The 19,541-nt window shown below is 43.0% G+C and overlaps 1 pseudogene; it reads right to left on the bottom strand.

Moving 5' to 3' along the window:
- Positions 1–1,759: 1,759 nt before the first annotated feature.
- On the bottom strand, positions 1,760–14,575 carry LOC147417978 (uncharacterized; annotated as a pseudogene).
- Between the last annotated feature and the right edge of the window lie 4,966 nt (positions 14,576–19,541).

Below are 19,541 nucleotides of genomic sequence, written 5' to 3' on the forward strand. Positions count from 1 at the left end.
TTTCCATTGCATGTGGTTTGGATTTTCCCATTTTGAGAGTCGTTGAGCAGTGCGTGTCTCTTGCTGTACAGACATACCGTGTGCTAGAGATGTTATGCGCTGAAATGCATCCGCCGCTTGTTGTTGATCATCAGGCACTGATTGGGTGCCAATATCTTGTTCTTCATCAACCATTTTCCCTTGGAGCTGCAATCGATAGATAGACAAATATTCAATATCATTGGCAAATATATATTCTCACGATTCAACAGTCTCACAAATGCACAAGATAGAAACTGCTTGTCCACTACATAAGAATTGTCATATCCGACTAAATCAAACTACAAATAATGCGACTAAACAAAATCACAATTTTTGGATGTAATTGAATCACAAGGCGAATTTGAAGTATCGACACTCAACACGACAACTTTGAAATGATCAAGTTACAATGATGGAAAACCCATATACATTATAAAACAAGATCACCTGACATGTGTCGCCAATGCCTGATTCTTAATCAACGGTCCAAAAAGTGCACCAATTCTCCACCCAATCTCCTATGGCCTTCTAAAGGCCAAAAATATAACCTTTCTAAAACTTATAAACTAAACAAAGAGTTTAAAAAGAAAAGAAGTCAAGTGAGCATTAAATAGAGGAACCAAATTACAATGATGAAAAGGCCCATTTACATTATAAAACAGAAATATAACCCTTACAAAACAAGGAAGTCAATTGAGCATTAAAAGAAGGGACCAAGTAACAATGATGGAAAGACCCATATACATTATAAATCAAGCTCACCTGACATGTGTCTTCAATCCATAATTCTTAATCAACTGTCCTGAACGTGCACCAATTCTCCACCCACTCTCCTATGGCCTTTTGAAAGCCCAAAAAGTCCTTCATTTAAGAGCATGGGCTCCATTTTAATCGATTGGCTCCAATTCCATTTCATAAAAAGTCCTTTCATTTAAGAGCATTTGCCCCATAAGTGGACGTGCCCCTAAAGAGGGACAAACATCTAGTACACTAAAGTCCCGGTTGATGAGCATCGTAGCTTGAGTAGTGGGACGCTAGGCTGATGTGCCTTCAGCTGATTAGAGGGCACCATGGTTTGACACTCATGTACAGCTGAACTTCTTTTGGCTCAGGTTTGTCTCTGCCTATTGGGACACAAAAATTTTACACGACATTTTTGAAAAGTTGCCATAGTTCTGCAACAGGGGCACCGCAACCACTATCGAAAACTGCTGCTACTGCTGATAGTGCTTCAAATCAACTCTTGATTGCATCATCCTGCACTCCAAAAAATGAATCGCACAACAAGATCTATGGATTTTATTCTTGGTGTCCTTAATATGGTGTGTTTACCCTATGCCAAGCCTCCAAAGGCCATAGGGGGCTATGGAGAAAGCGTGCAAATCTGGAGCCGTTGGTTTTTGATGGCGAGGATGTGTGCCACGTGTCTATAGAGGCATTAAGCTTAGGGATTTTCTAATTGCAAGTCCCTTTTGGGATAGGTCGATGCAAGCATGCTTCCTCTGCAACGAGTCGATGAAGGTAGGCGCCGCTTTTATGAAGGAGGGTGAGGTGATCTTTTCCGCGTGCTGGTATGCTCCTGTGTGGCGTCTTTCATGGTGTATGCTACACGCAGCTACAGGAGGTATGGCTTATTTTCTGTGACATCGCATGCTGCGCATTTAATGCCTCATGGGAGAGCAATCATTTTTGAGTGCTATAATAGCTTATGCTGTGGTGAGCGATGCTGCTTCCAACCTCACCATCTAGTGCCCAGCTCAACACCAACTTCACAATCGCAAGCTCCGACTACGGGCTGCAGACTTCCCTCATCGACATCCTCGTCTCCCCAAATGCTACCTTCCAGCTTAAATTTGGAAATCGACCCAGCCAAGCAAATGTCCATAGCCTCGGGATCGTCCACTTGGTAAGCTCTACCCTTGTCTGCAGGGATTTTATTGACGTAATCACGATCGTGTGATTACGTTTATAACTATATTATTTACACAAGAAAATCATGTGATCATGTTAATTGTTAATGTGCGCTCCTTGCCGCACTGTCGAAGCAAGGGACTTGCCAATACACCGTGTACGAGCCACAAACGGCTCCAAGCACACAACAAGCCTAAACTAGCAAGCTCAAGAGAACAAAGGGTGTGTCACTCACCGCTCTACGCTCGCCTTCGTGGTGGATTCCTCGCCGCGATGAAGAAGAAGCTGCAGTCATGCCGCGCTCAATCGCTTCGCCGCCGTCGTGCCTTCGTAATGCTCGATCGCACACACACTCTCCCTCTCTCTCTCTCTCTCACACACACACACACACACACAAGGAGGTGAAGAAGAAGAAGATGGAGATGGAGATGGAGCAAGAGCACTCTTCTATTGCACAAATGAGAGAATGAGTAAAAATTAGGTTTAGTTGGCTTTTATAGGAGCTCACCCCATTCACACTTGGGCGCCCATGCTTAGCCAACTAACCCTAGCATGTTCGTGTTAGAGTGCGCCTCTCATCGGCGATCACTCTACCTTTCCCTATTGGACCGACAAGCCCGGTACTTGACTCTACCAAATACATAATACGCCTCCATCGTAGGTGATGGGGTGTCCTTGAGCCGTGAGGGTTAACATGCCCCCCTTCCTGATGTAGATTCCGTCCTCGGAAGCTATTGAGTTGAAGCTGGTTCGTCGAGGTGGAAGAGTATTTGAGATGAATGTCCTTAGCCTTCTTCAGTCACTGCAAAATCAAACAACATTGCCACAGTAATTGCATTCTCCTAAAAAACATATGCAGTTTAGGTAGACAAATTGATTGGTAAAAGAATTTCAAACAATTTGTTAGCAATGAACATTAAATTGCAATGTAATCAAATGCATAAACAGATGTAAAGGTAAAAAATTAAACAAGTCTGGGGTCGCTAATTTGACGGTCGAAAAGCACTAGAGATCGAATATTAATACCATGGGTAAGCTTCTTAATTATCTGTGGTCAATTAAGTTGTTTAATCGCGAGAGCCAAGTATTCATGTTCGAGGGCTGACTAGAGGCTATATCTAGAAAACCTTGTAGTTAAGCTACCATAAAAGGAATTTCTCATGAAATCATCGCCTAACTGATTACTTTTTCGTTGACCCTCCAAAGTCTTTTCACATTGATTCAATTATGATGTGTGTGCTTACTTTGTATGCCTTGGGTTTTTTGCTTTTCAAGGAAAAGCGCCCACACTGGGAACCTCTAGGGCTCTAGTACCATAGGCGATACATGTGAGTGAAGTACCAAATCAAGCTGAAATTTCTCTTCCAGCTTAAAATTTTACATTGTGGCACTTTGATTTTTTGCTTGTTCATTTTCATCATTTTAATTTTGTAACTTTGGGGGGTCATATAACACTGTTACACTCCCCAGGCTCATCACATTAGTAAACTCCCTTTATAATACTTAAGCTAAAGGTCAATAGGGTTATGCCCACTAGAAATCCCTAGTACATTTCATACAATGCTGCCTAAATCGGATTAAGAACCTAAGTAACCATTGCTTATTAGGAAGGCATTCCCCATGGTATTAAGAGAAGATTTCTAATACCTAGCTTGGTCAAACTAGTTTAGTCGGACTGCTTGATTTTTAAACCTAGACAAGTGATTATGACAAAACATTCCATTGAATTAAATGTTTGATAGTAAGCAAATGCGCTGAATATTATGCTACCAATCACAATCAAAGCAGACAAACATGGATGCAAAAAGATAACGGCAATGCTAATGGACATAAAACACCTGTTTGTGTTGATGGTCGCGCTTGATTTGAAGTGTGAACGAGAGAAAGGTTCCATGAAGGTCCAAATCCTATCAATAGCAACACGCTCCTGTACACACTAGGAAACAAAAGGAATACCTCCAGGAGGCACATTAGTGGGAAAAGAGAACTTCGCTAATCTCTCAACTCTAAAACAAAAACACTCCTATCGTACTAATCTTACCTACCCTCCATCACTCAAGTGATGAGGATCAAAGGTGTTTTATGGCATAGGTTTCTGTTTCACTGTACCATATGTGACATGTGTAGGTCTGAGTCAATGTTTTGACCTTTAATGTGCATACTCGTTTGCTAATTGCTCTTGCTCTTTTTTTTTTTTTTTTTTTTTGAGTATAAGTCTTTATATGTACATTCCCTAAGATTGGTGATTGAGAGGTCAGGGAAAAAGGTTGAGAGGGAAACAAGTGAATGATGACTGTCAGCAAACACTCCCCCCTTCCTTGGGTAGATCATACCGTTTGAAATGAGCTTGTTACCCTTTGAAACCAATTGTTCCAGTTGGTAATAGGTGAGGATTTTTGCCAGTAGTTTTCTATTACCCTAGGTGCCTCGTCAAGTTGCAAGGGTGGTAAGGTACTCTCCCAGGATCGAACTTGAAGTGGTTTATCAGGTGATTCTTGAACACTGGGAGGTGTGGATTCTTTGGTAGCTTCATGGAGGTCCACTACTATAGATGGAGGCTGTGTAGAAGCTTTTACCGCTATGGATGTATTACATGAGGAGCTAGAAGCTTCATGGGACTCCCCCCTTCCTGAGCTAGGTGGAACAAATCGTTCTTTCTTTGGTACCCAAACTAGCTCGGGAGCGGGTGTGTAGCATTCTGTGATTTTTTTCTTTCCACGATCATTGATTCGTTTTGGAGCTACGGGATTGGGCTCACTTGGGTCAGGTGATAGGTAAGAGCACAATCTACGTTTTGGCACCCAGATTTGATCATTTCCTTGATAGTAGCCTTGGGCTTCCAATAGTCGTTTAGGGATCCATCGCAACATTTTCTTACTTTTCTTGGAGCGAGTGGTACGTTTCTTACAAGGCTTCTATTTTTTAGCACTAGCTATGGTCACTAAAGAAGCTTTAGGGACCCACTTGTATGTTTTCTTCGTTACCTTAGGATGAGTCTTGTCGGAAGCGATATGCATTGCTTGTAGCATATTTAAGGGTATAGGCATTTCATCCCCCTCAGGTGTTACCTAGGTCGTCCCCCTATTTCCCCAAGTGTCTATGGTTGATGCTAGGTGGACCCAGTCTACATTGTCCAACTCAGTCATCCCAGGTAGGATATCCATGTAAGGAGAATCTTGGCCAATGTCTGTATCCTTCTTACAAGTGTAACAATATTTTAGTGGGGCCGAGTGAACTGTGGTGTCAGAGCGATGATCAATAATGGTTTTACTCCCTAAGGGGTGTACCTTACCAGTCACCAAATCCACTCTAAGGACAGAGTCTTGGAATTGCAAATAGACATGATTTTTAGACCAATCATGAACCATTTGTGCTTCCCTCATGAATGGTCGTCCTAAAATCATTTCATATGACATAAGGTGTTTAGAGAAATCCATTACAATGAACGTATGTCGTACCTTGTGTCCTAGAACTTTGATCTTAAGATCCTTGAGCATCCCCATAGGTTTGGCTATGGTACCATTTTCCATCTTTACCACAATGTTAGTAACACTAAGGCGGGGCTTTCCCATGGATTCCCAAAAATCTTTTGTAACGATGCTAACTCCCGCACCACCATCAAGAATTCCCTTTATAGTTAATCCCTTGGTAGTGATGGGTAGGGTCGCATTAGACTCGTCGCCTTCAAAATACTGCCCTAATTCGTTAATGGGTACCTCGATCACAGACTCGTGTCCATCTAAGTCAAGTGATTGCACATGATTTTCCTCATCAATCATAATCGAGTCAGGCCTATTTGGTTGCGCAAACTGCGGTAATCCCGTTCGTAGCTCTCCGTTAAGGAATGCTCGAAGTGCAAGGAATAACTCAGGATCTCCATACAGCTTTGCTATGATCGTGGTTCGGACCTCAGAAGACATGAAGTCCACTAGTTTGGCAACATTCATTGGCGTTTTGCAGGGTGTAGGTCCTTGACTAGGAACTGGTGAGGATGGAATCTCATATTCCTCAATCGGATCAGGTATTCCTTCGTTAAACATCCTTTCCAACAAGAAAGGTGTATGCTCACTTTCTGATGTCCCGTCCTCACTCCCTTCTTGGATGATACTAGATATGGCTAACGGTCTATGGTTCATGTGGGGTGGATGAACTTGCGTGGGAAACACTGTGTCATGAATTTTGACATGCATGGGTTTTGGTTCTAGTTTTAGTTTCCTTTGAGTCTCCTCCACTAAACCTCTTAGATGTTTCACCTGCTCAATCTCGTCTACTGGGTTTGGGTACGTCCCAATCTTCTTTTTACGATTCTTCCCTTTTTGCCCCTGCGGTTTATCTTGGGGGTCTTGGATTGAATTTGGAAACACTCGTGGTGTTTTCAGAGGCTCTTTATGATTTTCTCTTATTCGGTTTTCATTTGGTTCCATGTTACGGTTTTCTTTGTCGGTCTTTCCCTTTGCGGTATTGGTTCTAGTCTCCATTGTCTCGACTGAATCTGAATCATCCTCGAGGTCATTCATATACACGGGGTCATCTCCTGTTCCTATGTTTGTTTTGGAACTTGGCTTTGAATTTCCCGTATTCTGCGACTTCTTCCTTCGTGTCTTCTTTTTCTTTGCTTGGATAACTGACACGGTATCTCTCTCTTCGAGGATATGGCCTGGCCCTTGAAGCATGGACCGTGTAATCGCATAAGCGGGTGCGACGGGTGGTATTGGCGATGTCACACTAGCAATTTCGACCAAATTCAGGGGTGTGATTTTAGGCGCATTTGGGTTATAGGGGCATTGGGCAATCAAGTGATCTATGCCACAACGATTACATGTGAGTATTGGCATTGCAGACGTGCTCCCTTGATTCATTTGCATCTGTGTAGCATTCTTTTGCAGCCTAATAGGGCACTTCGCTGCTCGATGTGGTCCACCACACTCGTAGCATTGAAGAGGTGGCCTCCTAGCCTGGGTGTTGATATTTTGACCTCTGGATGCGAGAGCAGCAGCTTGATAAACCGGCTTGACTTGCCCCCAACAATCTTCCATGTAGTATATAGGACACTCTTCCAATGTATCAAGTCCGTAGGCAATACTAGTGTCTATTTCCTCCTCACAGCCATCTGGATAAGCATTAGATGGCTCGCAACCCACTTGGTTCATAGGGGCGACTCTTGGATGCGGGGGCTGCGGTCCTAGCACAGGAGGTGGTAGCGGTGTAGCTTGTACAACATTTTGAGATCTAGGGACCATGTGTTGCGGTAGTTGCTCAACAGGTGGAGTAGGCATCAATACAGGAGCTCGAGGCGCATCCGTCCAGGCTACAGGTGGTCTATTTGCCATCATACATTTGATCATTAAACAATCCTTAGCTTGGTGACCATACCTACCACATGCATTGCAAGTTCCATTAAATTTTACTCTAAACGTAGGGCACTCACTAGTGCTATGTGGACCTAAGCAAATGGAACACCATTGTTGCTCCCTTCTTGGATACATGTGACTATTTTGAGGGGGTCGATTATCCTTAAGAGACTCTTGGATTGCCTTGGTGAGGTCTGTCAAGAATGTCTCAAATACCTTTGGCTCATTGGCAATGGGCTTTGCAGTCATGGGTTCATACTCAATGGCTTGTAAGCTAGTGGATCTCGTGTCAGTAGACACCCTCATGCCTGCTATCATCAAGTTGTCCTCTAATTGGATTGCATTTGCAGTGACATCTTCCCAGGTTGTGATACCTCTAATCACTAGTTCATTATAGATTCCTTCATTCCTCAACCCTCGAATGAATCGATCAAGCAGTTGGTGATTGTTGAAGCGCTCATTTACAGGGCAACGAGAGTTTAAGTGCTTTAGACGACTAATGAAGTCCCTTACCGACTCTCCTTCCTTACGTTCGGCCTTCTGTAGCTGAGATGCTACACCCCAAAGCACACCTTCTCGTATGTACTCCTTTAGAAACAACCTTCGAAGGGTAGGGTAGATTGTTTTCTCGTCCACCCTTAGGGTCCTACACCAATCTCCAGCCTTCCCACTTAATGTCAAGCTTAAGGCATTGCACTTATGTAGTTCGTTGCGTTCCCCTAAGGAATCACATACTTGTTCAAACACTTCAATGTGTTTCCTAGCATCTTCGTCCCCATTGAATTTTTGCGTGAGTTTGGCAATTTGTACTGCCTTACTTCTAGGCTCTCTATCAGATGTGTGACACATATTTTCCGTGATAGATCGACCTATGGTTTGAGCAAACGCTGCCAAGTCACCTATGTGAGGAGGCAGGGCCGGTGGAGGTACTCTTGGAATCATATGTGGGAGAGGGACGGGTGCCGGTCTTGGCATATGTGTGGATGATGCAGGATATGGAACATAACCGGGCATAGGTCCACTCGGATAAGAGCTAGGGAGTGGCACTCGAGGAGCATAAGCAAGTGGTACAATTGGAGGTGTGGGGGCCATGTGTGCATAAGGGGCTAGAGGCACATATGGTCGAGGCCCCATATTAGGTACTACGACACTAGGTAGTGGCACTGCGCTAACCGTAGATGTCATCGGTACATTCTCTGTCAGGCTTATCCCTGGAGTGAGCACTGTGTTTTCCTTGATAGAGGGTTGAGCCAAGTTAGGAAAGCTAAAGTTGTCGCTCGGAGGCTCAGATTGCATAGAGACCCCAGGTGAAATGACGTAAGATGGGTCCATGGGGCTCATTAGAGGAGTCTCCATTTGTGATAGAGTAGGCTGTTGAGCCTTGCTTGTATCCAGAAATCTCATGGGGCCAGTTGAGAGTATATTTACCCCTCGGTTTTGCCTTTCTGATTGAATAATGCCATGGATAACATTACAGATCATTTTCTGTTGATCTTCGATGCTCGTGGCACTAGAGGTGGATTGTACAATCTCTATCCATCCTACATGGTAGGCGTGGCCAGAGTGTAGATCCGTCAACACCTCAGTGTGGAGGTCGTGTGTCCAATGATCATTAATGAACAATCCTTCTAGAGTCGACGTGTTAACGGTTTCTTGTGAGGTAGAAGCAACGTTGCTCCCCGTGGTTTTACTTGTCACCAATGGTACTCTAGAGGGAACTTCTGAAGGAGGCAGCTCAACAGGGCCTTCTTGGTAAGAAGTTGGTAGGATATCCACATGGACACTCTTTGGGGGTGTGGGGTCCACGTGAGATGTGAAAGGAGAGTCCACTTCCCCACCCCCTTCATGTGCTTCATTTGCATCAGGTTCCGAGCGAGTAGCTCTACCTAATGTTTCCATGAAACGGCTAAATATACTAGTACTAGGCTGTGGAGCTTCGGGAGGTGCATGGCCTTCTCTCTCAGTGTTTTGGGTAGGGTATGCTTCCATGATTTCTGAGTCGGAGGAGGAATCACTAGCGGCTATTTTAGGGTCTTGGGTGGTGCTACCTTGTGTCCCCGCTGAGGGTCTAGAGCTTATCGTGGATGGGTAATGGGTGTCCGTATGAACAGAGGCACTACCAATGTGATCGTGCTCTAACACTCGTCCAGAGCGTAGGTGCATGTGCTTTTGATACCCTAAGGTGTCAAAAAGCTGCTCTAGGAAGCCTTGTGACTAGTTTTTAGCGTGTTTTTTGTTTGTTTTTTTGCTAGATTTTTTAGAGCGTGTCGTGGAATGGGCCGTGTGATAGCTCGAAACGAGCGTATCGGTCAGAGGGTCGTGTCGTGATTTACAGCCCTCCGTTTGGTTCTATTTTGCTTTAGAAAAGCCCGAAACAGTCTTTTCCTAGCTAGGGAACTAGGCTCCAAATAGCAAGTCTAAGGGTGCAAGTGGGAAGAGAAGGGAGGAGAGTGGAGGACTTGTCCCACATGCTCTCATTCCCTCTTGAGGGAGTAGGGTATATATATAAGAGTGAGTCTAGTATGTATCATAGGACTGAGGCCTGGGCCTGGGCTTGGGCTTGGGCTTGGGCTTGGGCTTGGGGAAATGATCCCGATCCCGATCTATCTTTTATACAAACCAACCCCGTCCGTTTTAAGAGTCACGTTTTTTACTTTCGAAAAATTTAACCGCTCGCTCACTCGCGTTTTTATTTTCCGATTATAATTTTTTTTTTCGGAAATTTTTTTTTGTTTTTTGATGCAGAAAATACAGAAATTGAAAACGCTGAAATTGAAAATGCAAAAATTGAAACGCAGAAATGCAGAAATTGCGGAAATTGCAGAAATTGAAAAAACGCAGGAAATGCAGAAAATTGAAAAAGCACAGAAAATGTAGAAAATTGCAGAAATTAGAACTTGACAGAAAATTAAACGTAGAAAATGCAGAAATTGAAAATTAAATGCAGAAAATACTAACTGTGCAGTGCAAACCAGAAAACGTAAAAAACGCAAAAAACAGAAATCTCCACATAACTCCACACACTCCTTCCCTGCCTTTCCTATGATAGAAATTGCACCACAAGGAAGCGTAAAGTGCTAACCGAGCTTAGTGTAGGGCATATCCCCGGCAGCGGCGCCAAAAATGTGTGCTCCTTGCCGCACTGTCGAAGCAAGGGACTTGCCAATACACCGTGTGCGAGCCACAAACGGCTCCAAGCACACAACAAGCCTAAACTAGCAAGCTCAAGAGAACAAAGGGTGTGTCACTCACCGCTCTACGCTCGCCTTCGTGGTGGATTCCTCGCCGCGATGAAGAAGAAGCTGCAGTCGTGCCGCGCTCAACCGCTTCGCCGCCGTCGTGCCTTCGTAATGCTCGATCGCACACACACTCTCCCTCTCTCTCTCTCTCTCTCTCACACACACACACACAAGGAGGTGAAGAAGAAGAAGATGGAGATGGAGATGGAGCAAGAGCACTCTTCTATTGCACAAATGAGAGAATGAGTAAAAATTAGGTTTAGTTGGCTTTTATAGGAGCTCACCCCATTCACACTTGGGCGCCCATGCTTAGCCAACTAACCCTAGCATGTTCGTGTTAGAGTGCACCTCTCATCGGCGATCACTCTACCTTTCCCTATTGGACCGACAAGCCCGGTACCTGACTCTACCAAATACATAATACGCGTCCATCGTAGGTGATGGGGTGTCCTTGATCCGTGAGGGTTAACAGTTAACATGACTTTGGTTATGACCTACAAAAATCCATAGAATCGGTTAGCCATCCAGGATTTTTAATTTTCCCTGTGGATCCCGTCGAGCTTTTTCATTTTCTAGGCGAGACCGATGGGTATATATAAATACCTGGTGGAAAAATGAAAAAGCCCGGTGAGAGTAAGTATATATAGTAAACAGTGTGCTAACCGCGATCTTGTAGCTAGGCAATCCTTTGGAGAGTGTATTCAAGTGTCGGGTATAGTCATATCCTTGTGAATTTGACCTAAGGTTACAGAGTCATAGGTCCTTTTTTTGGGCCGAACACGATTCTTAATTCAGTAACCACATCTAAAATTTTTTAATTCCTTTACCGACATAAAGGTACGAAACCAAAATAACTAAAAACTTGGAGAGTCATGTTCATTGCGATGAAGCCATTGGTCCCAGTGAGGGTTGTAAATGGTTTTAGAAGATGAGCATATGTAAATAACGAGTTGATAGTCAAGGGTTGGATGTCCTGTACTAGTATATTGGGCATAGATCCTTGAAGTCTTGCATTTTTCACCATCATAGATTTGAGTTGATATACACTATCACTCCACAATATAAGAGCTATAATCCTTAATTGGGTCAAAATAGCTCCTATATATTGAATTGGTTGCATGGGGGGCTACAATCCTTCACTGGGTAAAAATAGCCCTCAATTGTGTGATTATATTGAGATTTATTTGCATTAGTTCATGCATTGGTTTATGTAGAGAGTGGATTATGTATTATGATAGATTATTAGTGCATGAAATGACCAATCATATATATTATTTCTTTCAAAAAAAAATTCAAACAACTGACATCGTTCAATGTAGAAGTTTATTATTCTTTATAGCAATTGAAATTAGATGTGTATTGTTTGCAAATCAAAGTGGACATATAAATAATCATTATAATAATAATTTCATTGAGAAATTCATAGCATTGTTGTAGTTATTATGCATGTGCATGTCTGTGGCAAGTGTCAATGCAAAGGACTTGTCGATACACTGTGTGCGAGCCACAAATGGCTCCAAGCACACAACTAGACTAATCTAGCAAGCTCAAGAGAGCAAGGGTGTGTCACTCACCGCCCTATGCTCGCCTTCGTGGAGGATTAGCGATTCCTCACCATGAAGAAGAAGGAGACACCGCTCAACCGCTTCACCGCCATTGTGCCGTCGTTGTAATGCTCGATCACTCTCTTCTCTCTCTCTCTCTCTCTCTCTCTCTCGCATACACACACACAAGGAGATGAAGAAGAAGAAGATGGACATGGATCAAGAGCACTCTTCAATTGCACAAATGAGAGAAGGAATGACTTTTAGGTTTAGGTGACTTTTATATGAGCTCACCCCATTCACACTTGGGCGCCCATACTTAGCCAACTAACCCTTGAATGTTCTTGTTAGAGTGCACCTCTCATCGGCGATCACTCTTACCCTTTTCCTATTGGACCAACAAGCCCGACCCATAACTACTGGAAGTGGACGCCAGTGGTTAACATGCCCCCCTTCCTAATGTAGATTCTGTCCTCGGAATATAACAGTGCAGCATCGGGATCCACGATAGAAGTACCCGTGTAAGAAGAAAAACAACATTGTGAAAGCTCAAAGGCAGCATGTGCAAGTGTGCAATACATGAGATGCATACATGATATTCTAGGAAATGCAAAAACAAATTCATGAATTGTAACATTGCCAACTAGAACAAGCGTAGTACCTAAAGAAAATGCAATTGATTTAGGGTCTATTAGGTCGACTCTAAGAGAAGTACACAACAGCTAGGGCTAAAGTAAGTACTAGATTGACCAACATTAATTAAAAAATGTTGACTAAAGAGTAGTTAACCACAGGAATGCTCGTCGAGGTCTAAGGACTAGAGGTATTGTCACCTATACCAGTTAAATGTGATCCACATAAAATACAAGGAAGTTTGTGCTATTTGCTTTCTCTTTTTTTTTCTTTTTCTTTGTTTTCTTTTCAGTTGTTGTCATAGTTGCTACAAGTAGCTGGGGGACTTGAGGTCTCAAATACGAGCAGCTGGGAAACTCAAGGTCTCAAATACCAGGTTGAGCATAAACTAGCCGGGAGATTCGAGGTCTCATCAAATACCAGCTTAATACATGGGCTTCCATAACACAAGTCACACTTAGGTGGAATAAACTAGAGAGAACTATATCCTCATAGCCTAAAACATTACTAAAGTCACTAGAATTGATAGACTATTTAGGAATAAAAGTCAACAATTAAGTGTCCTAGTTTAGCCTAAGGTCCTGATACCTACTTAAAGCCAACTAATAGACCAAACTCAAAGAGAAGAAAAAGGTACTAGAAGTTTGAAAAAATTATAGGATCTAAATTGGCAATGTCACAAGTTCATAAATTATGCATTGTTAGAATTCAAATGACAAGATGCAAACATGTAAATGTGGAAGCATAGATAAAAGAAAGCAGTACACCTGATATAATGGAGAACATTCGTTGTAACATGTAAACATCCATTGTTGTTGTCCTTCAAAGGCATCCTTATGTAGTCACAAATTGCACAATAGTCACCACCAAACATCCACCTTCCAAAGGCACGTCAATGGGCAAAGGTACCAACACTTATTGAACACAAATAAAAAACATAAGGAACCCTAACCTAATTATTTGCACTCCCCCTAGAGAGTCAAGGAATAGGATATTGTAGATATTGGGGGGAACCCTAAGGCTAAACCCCTATCCTCATCATCAACAAAAACAAAGTCATCATCCGTGAGACCATATGTGCCATCCGTGTAATCATGTAAATCTTCTTCTTCATCAGAGGCATCAATGTTTACTAAGAAGGTCACTAGACGCCTATAGTCATCTTGGTCAAAAGGGTAGGCTTGTGCAATGGGAGAAATGCTCTCTACTAAGTATGGATCAAGCGTGGTCAAGAGACGTATCAGCCATTCCAACTCCTTGAAATTCCTCTCACATGCTAGCATACCTACCAGATCCCATTCACAGGCAAGCATTGGAAAGACCATGTAAAACACTTGTGAAAAATAACGAGGGCACCTCTCACCCAAGGCAGGAGTGGATGGCTCTAGCACTTATTGAACACAAATAAAAAACATAAGGAACCCTAACCTAATTATTTGCACTCCCCCTAGAGAGTCAAGGAATAGGATATTGTAGATATTGGGGGGAACCCTAAGGCTAAACCCCTATCCTCATCATCAACAAAAACAAAGTCATCATCCGTGAGACCATATGTGCCATCCGTGTAATCATGTAAATCTTCTTCTTCATCAGAGGCATCAATGTTTACTAAGAAGGTCACTAGACGCCTATAGTCATCTTGGTCAAAAGGGTAGGCTTGTGCAATGGGAGAAATGCTCTCTACTAAGTATGGATCAAGCGTGGTCAAGAGACGTATCAGCCATTCCAACTCCTTGAAATTCCTCTCACATGCTAGCATACCTACCAGATCCCATTCACAGGCAAGCATTGGAAAGACCATGTAAAACACTTGTGAAAAATAACGAGGGCACCTCTCACCCAAGGCAGGAGTGGATGGCTCTAGCATACTAGGCATATCTGTACACACAGATAGATGATGGTTAGAGTGCAAATATTACAAGGGTCCAGTTCTTGTGCATAATGTGTTTTAATGATTTTGTGTTATGTATAGAACTTGTAAGTTTCCACATTATTGTTTGGTGGCTCTTGCTCTTTTACTTTTTTTATCTTGTTTTTGTGAGTATAAGGCTTTATATATACATTCCCTAGGATTGGAGATTGAGAGGTCAGGGAGGAAGGTTGAGAGGGAAGCAAGTGAATGATGGATGTCAGCAAACTCCCCCCTTCCTTGGCTAGATCATAATTTTTGGAAAGATGTCATCACCTTTTGAAACCAATTGTTCCAAATTGTTGTGGGTCAAGGCTTTAACCAATAGTTTTTGATCGCCCTATGTGTTTCATCTAGTTGCAAGGGTGGTAAGGTACTCTCCCATGATTTTATTTGCAACGTTGTTGTAGGTGAGGACCTTACAATGGGAGGTGCAAACTTTTCCTTGTTTGTATGGATATGTACAATGGTGGGTGGAGGTTGTGTCAAAGCTTCTATTTCTGTATAGGAACTACATGAAGAGCAAGAAGCTTCATTTGAATTTCATGTCCTTGAGCTAGGTGGTACCCAAACTAGCTCCAGAGCGGGTGTGTAGCATTCCATGATTTTTTTCCTTTTCACGATCTTCAATTCATTCTTTCTTTGGTACCCAAACTAGCTCTGGAGCGGGTGTGTAGCATTCCATGACTTTTTCCTTTCCGCGATCTTCAATTCGTTTTGGAGCCACAGGATTGGGCTCACATGGGCCCGGTGACAAGTAAGAGCACAATTTACGTTTTGGCACCCAAATTTGATCATTTCCTTCATAGTAGCGTTGGGATTCCAATAGTTTTTTTAGGAATCCAACGCAATATTTCTTTACATTTCTTGGGGTAAGTGGGATGTCTATTACTAGGGCTCATGTCTTTTAGCACTGGCTATGGTCGCTAAAGAAGTTTTAGGGACCCACTTGTATGTTTTCTTCGCTATATTACGATGAATCTTGTCAGAAGCTATATGCATTGCTTGTAGCATATTCAAGGGTACGGGCATTCCATCCCCCTCAGGTGTTACCCAGGTCATCCCCCTATTTTCCCAAGTGTCTATGGTCGTTGCTAGGTGGACCAAATTCACATTTTCCGACTCAGTCATCCAAGGTAGCACATCCATATAAGAGAATCTTCCCCAACATCAGTGTCTGCTCTACACGTGTAACAATACTGCAATGGGACCGAGTGAACTGTGGTGTCAGATGTATGATCAATTATAAACCTGTTTCCTAGGGGATGTGCTCTACCAGTTACAAAATCCACTCGAATGACAGAATCTTGGAACTGCAAGTAGACATGGTTTTCACACCAGTCATGCACCGTTTTTGCTTCCCTCATTAAAGGACGTCCTAAGATCATCTCAGATGCCATAGTGTGCTTGGAGAAATCCATAACAATTAAGGTAATTCTTATTTTATGTCCAAAGACCTTGATCTTGAGATATTCTAGCATCCCAATAGGTTTAACAATAGACCCATTGGCCATCTTCACTACTATGGTTGTGGGCAAGGTGAGGTATTCCCATAGTTTCCCATCAATTTTTAGTCACAATGCTAACCCCAGTGCCACCATCAAGGATTCCCTTCACATTTAATCCCTTAGTAGTGACTGGTATGGTCGCATTGGATTCATCACCCTCAAAGTATTGTCCCAACTTGTTAACAAGTATTTCTATAACAAGGTTCTCATCTAGGTTGGGTTGTGGATCTAAGTGTTCCTCCTCTATTGGCATCTCCCCAGCTCCATCCATCTGTGCAAATTGTGGTAGCCCAAACTTTAGTTCTCCATTGAGGAAGGCTCAAAGAGTTGAGACTAGCTCAGGTTCTTTATATAGTTTGGACATGATGGTGGTTCTAACTTCTGAAGACATGAAATCCATCAATTTGGCAATGTTTAACGGCACCTTTTGGGCTTCAGTCCCTTGACATGGGGAAGATGGGATCTCTATTTCTTCCTTTCCATCAAGAAGTGAGTACGCCCACTTTCCCATGACTTTAAGTCGCTTTCTTCTTGGATGACACTAGGTATGGCTAGAGTCTATGGACTTGGTGAGGTTGTTGTTGCGTAGGGAACACTGTGTCTGTAATTTGGATCTTCCTAGGTGCTGGTTCTAGATCCCTTTGGGTATGTTCTACCAAACTCCTTAATTGTTTAATTCGCTCGATCTCCTCTGTAGGGTTTGGATAAGTTCCTATCTTCTTCTTGGATCCTGGCCATTGTGGCTCATGAAGATATTCCTTGTTGGTTTCTATCTTAGTGGTCTTTTTGATATGGCCATTGTGGCTCATGAAGATCTTCCTTGTTGGTTTCTATCTTAGTGGTCTTTTTGATCTCCATGGTTTCACCTGAATCAGAATCCTCTGCAGAGTCGTTCATATATACGGGGTCGTCACCATTCCATATGTTGGTCTTTGAACTGGGGTCTGACTTCACTGCTTTTTGCGATCTCTTTCTTCGTGTTTTCTTCTTTTTCTGGGATTGGGCAATTGATACCATGTCTCTTTCCTCAAGAATATAATTTTGTTTTTGGAGCATCAATCGTGTGAGTACGTTTACAGGTACCATAGGTGTACTTTATGATAGCTCCTCGGTAACCTCAATCAAGTTTAATGGCGTGATCTTTGGTGCATTTGGATTATTTGGACATTGGGCAATACAAATGATCTATGCCACATCAATTACACATGAGTATCGGCATTGTAGGCGTACTCGCTTGATTGGTTTGCATTAGTGTGGCGTTATAAAGAGGTGGTCTCTTAGCAGTGTAATTGATATTTGGCCTCTTGCAGCAAGAGTAGCTAATTGATATACAAGTTTGACTTGTCCCCAATAGTCCTCCATGTATTATTGTGGACTTTCTTCAAGCATATCCATCCCATAGGCAATATTAGGGTCTATATCTTTCTCACAGCCTTCCAAACAAGCAATAGATGACTCACAACCCACTTGATTCACACAAGTGATTCTTGGATGTGGTGGTTGCAGTCCTAGCATTGGAGATGGTAAGGGTGTTGTTTGAACAACATTTTGGGCCCTAAGGACCATGTGTTGTGCTGTTTGTTCAAGAGGTGGGGCCGGCATCAATGCAAGTTCTCGAAGTGTGTCTGTCCATGATAAGGTTGGTCTATTGGCCATTGCACGCTTAAATACTATGCAATCCTTAGCTTGATGACCATACCTCCCACAGGCATTGCAATTCCCATTGAATTTTACTCTAAAAGTAGGGCATTCACTAGTACTATGCGGTCCATAGCATACTGAGCACCATTGTTGCTCCCTTCTTGGATACATATGATTGTTCTGCGTAGCATGATTGTCTCTAAGTCTCTCTTGAATGGCCTTGGTGGGATCTACTAAAGTCATCTCAGATATCTTTGGCTCTTAGCAATAGGCTTTAGGGTCATTGGCTGATACCCCGATGCTTGCGAGCTAATCGATTTAGGCTCAACAGACACTCTTTCTCCTTGAATCATTAAATTATCCTCCAATTGGATCACATTGGTGGTGACTCCATCCCAAGTGGTGATACCTCTAATGACTAGGCCATTGTAGATATCCTCATGTCGTAATCCCCTAATGCATCTACCAAGCAATTGATTATTATTGAAGCGCTCACATCCCCGTCTCCACTAAATTTTTGTGTGAGGTTGGCTATTTGTACTGCCTTACTTCCAGGTTCTCTATTCTAGGTTGTTTAGCCTTCCCTGTATCCAAGAATCTCATGAGACCCGTTGAAGGCATGTGGATCCCCTTGTTCTGTCTCTCTAGCTCAATAACCCTATGGATGACCTCACAAACTCTTTTTTGTTGATCCTCCACACTAGTAGAACCCGTTGTGGATTATAGGACATCTAGCCAACCCACGTGATAGGTGTGACCTGTGTATAGGTCGGTTAGAGTTTCTATTTGTAGTTTGTACTCCCATTTCTCATTTAGGAATGCTCCATCTAGGCTTCAGGTGCTAGGGGTGTCCTTTGAACTAGATGCAATGTGGCTCTCTATGGGTTGACCCTTAGTGGTTGCTAAGTCAGGAGCACTCGATTGCTCTCCTAGAAAGGATATTGACATAGGATCTTTCTCTTTTAACTCTCTTCATTGCTCCACCTTGCATAAGCTCTCAATTTTCTTTTCCCTAGCTGCAATGATATATCGTTCAACCTCTTGCACTTCGACAAGGATTCTACCATTAGGTAATATGACCTCGGAGGGGAATAGGTCTAGAGAGTCAAGGGGTGCAGTGAATGGAGTATTCACGAGCACATTCTCTAAGGGCATAGGGTCTACGTTGGTCATGAATGGAAAATTTCTTCCCCAACCCCCTTATTTACATCATTAGCTCCATGTTCGTAGCGAGTGGGTCGACTAAAGGTTTCCTTCAAGCGGCTAAACACGCTTGGCAATGATCGTGGACCCATGGCATGCATGTCTTGGCTTGAGCTATTGGTATTAGTGGGAAACCCTCCATGACATCATAATCAGAGGAAGAGTCACTAGCCGCTATGTTTGGGTCTTGGTTTGTACTACCTTGGGTCCCCACCGAGGGCCCGAAACCTAAGGTAGGTGGATATTGAGAACTCACATAAGTCAAAATTGTTTGCAGGTCGCCGCGATGGATGTCCATAGCATAGCTCTCACGCATCAACATAAAATATCAATACAAGGGAAGCGACCAGGATGAGGCATGGAAACTCACTAGGGTGTCATTCCTAATGAAGTGAATTCGATGAGATGAAACTACTAACTTTGCAAGCAAATCATACGCACTAAATCCAAGTAATCTGCCTATGTCATCACACCCGTTTACCATGCAAATCATGTCGGATTCGCACAAAACTTGAAGGGGAGCTACAAGGGACTATCAAGAGCATATCCTATCACTATCACAGCATTCCGGAGAGGTACAA

This window comes from Adiantum capillus-veneris, chromosome 30 (assembly GCF_014529385.1).
Source record: "Adiantum capillus-veneris isolate H3 chromosome 30, ASM1452938v2, whole genome shotgun sequence".
NCBI classification, from domain to species: domain Eukaryota; kingdom Viridiplantae; phylum Streptophyta; class Polypodiopsida; order Polypodiales; family Pteridaceae; genus Adiantum; species Adiantum capillus-veneris.